Source organism: Gavialis gangeticus, unplaced genomic scaffold, assembly GCF_001723915.1.
Source record: "Gavialis gangeticus isolate Ggan-Ray unplaced genomic scaffold, GavGan_comp1, whole genome shotgun sequence".
Lineage (NCBI taxonomy): Eukaryota > Metazoa > Chordata > Crocodylia > Gavialidae > Gavialis > Gavialis gangeticus.
In genome coordinates this window covers 77241941-77249061 of record NW_017729031.1, presented here as the reverse complement: position 1 = coordinate 77249061, position 7121 = coordinate 77241941, and positions in this window count along the sequence as shown.

The window sequence follows — 7121 nt, the reverse complement described above, 5'->3', positions numbered from 1 at the left end:
AAATATTTTCCAGTTTTTGAAATACAAAGTTTCATTCAAACTCAAAACAGCTTCCTGTAAGCAGTTTCAGGTTCAGTGAACTTGTATTTCCCAAAGAAACTCACTTCATTAAAAAAAATCCTGACCCAGTTTTTAAGCCTCTTTTTAATCAACCTCTTTTTAAAAATGGGACCTATGGCATCATGAGAAACACGATGAGGGCTGCTAACAAGGAAAACAGAAAATTGTGGAGGTGCTGATATTATATTTCTCTCTCACCATTAAATATTGTATTAGTATTAGAATGGAAGAGAAATGCTAGCATTGTGGCAGACACCTGACTTCCTTTTTCCTACTTTATTCTATTTTTTCCTTTTGATTGTTTTCAAGTGAATGTGGTCCTTGGGAAAGGTGTTGGCAGCCCAGACATTAATTCCATAGAGCAGGGATAGAAATAAGCAACAGCAGTATCAGCTTCCCCACTTAGCTTTGCTAATGTAAGCAAATTTGACTTCTACTGATGAGCGGATAGTTCACTGTCCATGTCCACTCTCAGACATTGGTTTTATGAAACGAGAAAACATTGCCCTGATGGTTGCATACCAAATGTGCACAGTACAAACTGAACATGTAAGTATGAAAGGGCATTTCAATTGATCTTTTATAGCAAGAGACCCATTTCTTAAAATTTGAGTTAGGTTGAGAGAAGAAATTTATAGACCTGCTTTAATGATAAATTAAAGTGGAATGGCAATTTTGTTGCATTAATATCTAAACTGCCAAATCACCAAAATAATATAAGATATGGAGGGCAGACCTTTGGAAGTGGCTATCAGTTTGATTGGATTAAATTTAGCTGTTGGTTCAGTTTATGCTCTCAGTGTTAACAATGGTGATTTTTCATTTGGACATTCCCACTTAGAGTGTGTATTTTAGGGGGACAAGTAGAAGTAGTGAAGTGAAATATTAGATCCAATTTTAGATAGATCTGGACCACCATATGACAACACTGGGATTAATTAACGCATAACATAGGATTAACAGCTGCCTGGAGAACTGTCCCTCTAAAGGTAGAAAGATATACTTTTTCCTTCTAGTGATAAGATATACCTTTTCCTTCTAGTGATAAGATATTTTTCCTTACAATTTTTACCTGACCGCAAACTCTGCCATTGCTAATGTAAGTGACTGAGATATTTTTGCTCCTGGAATCATCGGTTCACTTTCCTGTTAACTCTGTCTGAGGTGGCAAAGAATACAAATGACTATCATTTGTAAAAATAAAAATAAAAATAAAAATTTCTTATCTGGTATAAATTGGATCAGGCCTGTAGTGTTAAATTTCTTACAGTGAAATGTTTAGCAGGAAATTTCAGAATGTTTAGAAAGGACAGAAATGTCCAAAAATCGAGAGTTGGGGTCTATGTGCAAAAAAGGTACCCATGAGAGGTCATCCATTTGCTGCAATGGGGCATGAAAACCAGATAACTTCAAACACAAATGACTCTTTAGAAACCTAAAGATGCATGTTTATTTGTGCAATGAAATAATTTTCACAGGCCATTGAAGTAATGGTTCAGACAGTCCTGGGTATACTTTTGCATATATAGGGCCAGCTTCTATCCCACCCACTAGCAGCTGATTGACTTAGAGTGGGCAAGCAGGGGCAACTTTTTTAAGTCCCTGGAGCAGGTAAGACTCCTGTATTTCTCCTCCCCTCTGTTCTCAACACCTTTTAACTGCAGCAGCATCTCCCCTCCTTTTTCTTTACCTACTAATACCTCTCTGGACTTCGGCTTTCTACTCTATTCATCTTAGCCTTAAGACTTAGTCACAAAAAATGGACCAAGGGGGAGAAGACCCACACATCTTGTGCAGTAACAGTTCTTCAGGAACTTGAGCAAAGTGGAATAAAATTACACATAGGTGCCTAATAGGTGGACTACCATCTATCCCGGGGTCAGCAACCTCTGGTACATGTGCTGAGCATGGCACAGAAGGCCATTTTGCTCAGCACACCACTGCCAGCCCAGTCTCTAAGCAGCTGCTGCCAGCCACGGAGCCCAGGCTGCTCCCAGCAGGCAGCTGGAAGGCTGCAAGCCCTGCTGCAAGCAGACTTGGCTGTGTGGGCTGGCTGCAGCCAGGTGGCTGCAAACAGCTGCTCCGGGCTTTGGCATATCGGCACTCTGGCACCTTCCAAGGTAGACATTGTGTTTTTTTCAGCACTCCGGCCAAAAAATATTGCCTACCCTGATATATCCCATACTTTGTACATTCAGAACTTTAGAAAAGTTTGCCTTCCATCTTACAGGCAATTTTGGTTTCTTCTGCTTCTTTATAAGTCTCTTTCTTTGACATGCTGCTGGCAATACAGCTGAGATGGTACAGTATCTTATAAGTAACGCACCTGCAAAATTCAGAATCTAGTCTAAATTAGGCCCACAATTTTTAATGAATTTTGAATCACATAGTTAATCTGTTTTTGACTTTTACAACTCTTTCATTTTAAAAGAAAAAAAAAGAAATGCAAACAGACAGTCGAAAAATGATAGCTAGTTATTGGGCCACATGTGGTAGAACGCTGAGATTTTATTTTCTTCTGGAACTACTACCTCTTATAAACCTCATCCATCATATGTAATGAGAGCTGTCAGGAATATTTAGCTGAGAAATAGCTACTTGATATGCTAATGGTGGTCCCTTAGTGAATTCATTTGGTTCTGCTGCCTGACATTAATGGTTTTCATAATCTAATGAATGATGTGTGTAATAGAGGTAAGGCCACAGGGAATGACATTCTGAAGCTAGGGAAGTACTATATATGTATTTTATAAACATACGTATTTTACCCACACACACAAACACAGCTACTCACACACACAAAGCTGCTTTTGCAAGGTGGATAGAATTAAATACAAAAGATAAATTAACATCTTTTGATGGTAATGTTTCAGATGATAAATTCCAAAATATATGTATGGAATGGACTGCATAAGATATGTAAAAGTATCATAAATTAGCAAGCAAACTTCTCTTTGTTTTCAAAGCCCTTTGGGTTAGGCTGGCACTACCTAGCATGTTTTATAGGTTACTGAGATGCCAGTACTTCACCCTGCTCTGTCAATGATAGTAGCCTTCATTTCCCTCTAGTAAAATTTTGACACAAGCATCTTGATGCTTGCCCCATTCAGCACCCCCTGCTTTGGAGGAGTTTCCTACAAATATCTGCAAAGCTATCTTGTTCTTTTTAAGTCCCTCCTTAAAACCTTTCATTACTGAGATGAAAATGAAGAACTTAACAACAGCTAAGCTAAGGCCACTGTTCATCATGCTAACCAATATTGTCTCATTGTTCTCTGTCTATATCCACCAGTTGTCTTTTGTCTTATATGTAGAGCACAGAGTGTTTGGTGCACAATCTGTCATGATGATCCCTTCATTAAATCTTTTGGTTCTGCTGCCTGACATTAATGGTTCTCTGTTCAGCATCAAGCTTAATGGCATCCTGATTCTCATTCTGGCTCTTCCAGCCACTCCTGCAACACAAATTATTAATAATAATGAAGAGATAGAGAGAGCAATATTCACATTATTTCAAAGGTTCTGACTATTGTCTTGCAATTTAAACAGTTGCAATGGAGAAAAATGTGATATTGGGACTATCAGACAAATCACATCCAAGCCAGTTTTTGATATCTGAACATACATACCAAAAATGGAATGCAGAATCTTTGATGAATAAGAAACACATCAAGAAGCCTGGGACTTAACAAGCAGTTACAAATACAATAGCTGTGAAGGATCAACTTAGTAGGTCATTATAAATAGTTAGAATTGCTCAGGTACAATAAAGAATGAGGTATGGTTTGAAAGGTGAAAAAAGCATTCTCAGAATATTTTCCAAAGTCATATACTTAAAATGGAAAACTTATCCTATGCAATGCCTTCCCAAATCCCATTCTCCATAGTACTATAGCCGAAGCCTCAAATAATGTAATAGAACTGAATGCGTGCATTTTCTGTCATTCCTCCCTCACATCCATTCTCCATGGCTTTCCACCTCCTTCATACAACTGAACTGCACTGGTAGGCTCACTGTGAGGCAGTACGGATCCTAAGAATGAAGCAATTTCCAGGCCTCAGACTTCAGAGTAACCACAAACAAGCAGTAGTATAGATTTAATGCTATATTTTCCAAACTCAACTATTTTTAGGATAGAATTATAAAATTAGGTGCTGAAGGAAACAGCAAATGAAATATATTTGGCTTTTAGTGAACATTTGATGCACCTCAGATTTTCCTCCCAAACAAACTGAAATCAGCTTATATATAAAGCACTCTGAAATGGACTAAAACCTGGCTGAAGGCCTGAAGCAAAGGTTAATCCTTAAAAGACAATGTGTGTAATTGCAACAGGATGTATGTTCGATCCCTGCTTCTATAATACCTTCATTAATGATGGGTAAAAGGGAAAGACGTGCAATTAATGAAATTTGCAGAAAATAGTCATGTGAAGGGATCTTCAAATAACAATGAAGATAGAAACATTGTAGAAATGGTCTAAATAAAGTTATAAGTATGAGCAGAAAATGACACGAGATTGAACTTGAGAAAATGAAAGATAAATAGATCTAGAGGCAATTAATTCAAAAGTGATTCAATAGGAAGGAGCCCTAATATTGTAAATAGCTCAGAGGTGATAACAGGATATTAGAAATGGGTCTACAATATGCCTGCAGAAAAGGTAGTGTTCTCAAGTTACAGAACAGCAAAGCAAGGCTGAGTCTCTAGGGTGATGGCTTATAGGTGTGGTGCACCTAACTAGGAAGAAAGATCTTGCTGAGTTGGAGAGACTTCAAAGAAGGCCCACAAAACATTATTAATGGGATGGATGTACTTATGTAGAAAGATTAAAAGAATGAAATATGCATGGTTTGGCTGAGAGATAAGGGAGGACAAAACAGTCTACAAATATTTGATGGGTGTGAACAACAAAGATGGAATTGAATTATTTATTATGCTAGAAGAGGATGTAAGGGAAGATACAGAATGAAATTAGGAAAATCTTCAGGGTGTTGTGATTTATTAGTTGTGAAATAGCTGTCCAATAGAAGTGATGGAAACCACATCATTTGAGAAGTCTAAACCTGGATTGGATAAAGCACTGAAAAAGGTTTTGTAGGGAATAATCCTGCTCTGACAGAGAGATTAGAAACTAAATGACCTCATCCGTCTTTCTACCTTTCATACCTTGGATTCTGTGACACTGGATATTTCTTTTAGTTTCCTTTACATCTCCATTTTTGTGTCTGTAGCAGGGCACTAAGGTGCCTGCTACTTGAAAAGCAATAGTATGGGCTCAGGTGCTGGTTGCTAGGGGCCACCAGGAGGAGCTGAGGGCCCACACCTGGTGAGCGAGCTGACCGGAAGGGGCAGGGCTGACTGCTATAAGACCCAGGCTGGAGGCTGTGAGTGCTCTGTCTCTCTCTCTTTGCTGGCTGATAGGAAAAAGGAGTACTACCTGAAGGTGGGAAGGAGAATAAGGCCAGAATGTACCCACCGCTAGTTATATGGGCGAGAGGTAGTGGGGTTTGGAGGATGTTTAGCCAGGAGGTTTAACTTTGTGTTAATGCCCAGGGGCTTGTTTTATTGTTTTGTTGTTGTCGTTACACCAGACGACCGGGTGAGGCTATTAGGGGTTGGAGGAGGCCTATGGTAGTGTGGGGACCCCGGTGCCAGAGAGGGCACAACATTCAGGGGTGCATTGACCCCAGCCCCAGTGCAGGCGGTTGCAAGAAGCCCCAAAAAGGGGACAAGCCAGAGGGTGCCAGTGAGGGTGCAGGCTGCGAGACAAGCCAGAGGGCACCAGTCAGGGCTCAGGCTGCGAAACAAGCCAGAGGGCGTCCATGGGGCGCCGAGAGGGAAATTGACCAGACAACATCCGGTACATCTGCGAGGCTTAGGGCGTGGTGCAGGGGTGGTTGGAGCCACGCATAGCCCATAAGGCCGGGGTGCACTGAGTCACCCAAGATAGCACTAAGACTGAGACACATTAGAGCACTGTGTCAGACAGGACTAAGGGCAGCCTCCCTTAAACATTATTAACTTCAAAGACATGGCAGGCTATATTGTGAGGGTGCTTTTAATAACGCCTTGGCACGGTAGGGGGTGCTAGGGGAGTTCATGGCCACCCCTAGGATCCCACTGTGCTACAATGTCCTTTCTCTTTTTACTTTCTTCATGATGTGGAAACACATTTGTCAGGTTTCATTCTTTGCAGATCTGTTTTACCCAAATGAATTCAGCCTGTTGCTATTTATTAATTGTGGGCCTGGTCTGCAGGGCAGGGGACCTTTGCCCACTCATCTTTCACTGTCTACAAAAGTGTTTGTGAGTGCTTAGTGCCACATATAGGTGCACAATCTGATGTCTATTAGGGTTTATAAACCCTTCTCTTGTATCCTTAGACTCCAACACTTTCATTTCACCATGCTGATGAAGGCCACGATCTATAAAATGGATTTAAATCTAATTTAGGTACCTAGATCCCAGTGAAATCTACAGAAGTGCTGTGCCTAAATGCCTCTATGGATCTGACTTGAGGTTTCTTAATTTAATCAGTTCATAAAAACACTGTGGAGTCACATTAAGTATCAGGTATCTCATGCTGAGACTATATTTTGCATGTAAATTATATAATTACAATATGCTCCTTTTTATAAAAAATAATGTCATGGTAGTAATATCAGTATTTATCGAAAAAATAACTTTCTACTCAAATTATTGTTAATAATCTTATTAAAATTACTGTTTCTCCACCTACCTGGCAGATGGACTAGTACAGATGGTTCTACATTACATCATGAATACTTTTAATAAATTTGACTAATAGTTCTAATTTATATATCACATTTTGCCCTGTTGGATTCATACTAAGTAGCTTATTATTTAATATTTGATATGGTTCAAAGGAACTGCAATATTCAGCGCCTCCTCTTTTAGTCTTTTTGATATAATCTATAATGCTGTTAATTTGTTTAGGTGAGGCCTGATTAGAAGAAATACAAGATACTTTTTACTCTCTGGTCAAGTTCATGGAAGATATTGGTACTCAATACCTCTCTAGCTCAAGGTCCTGATC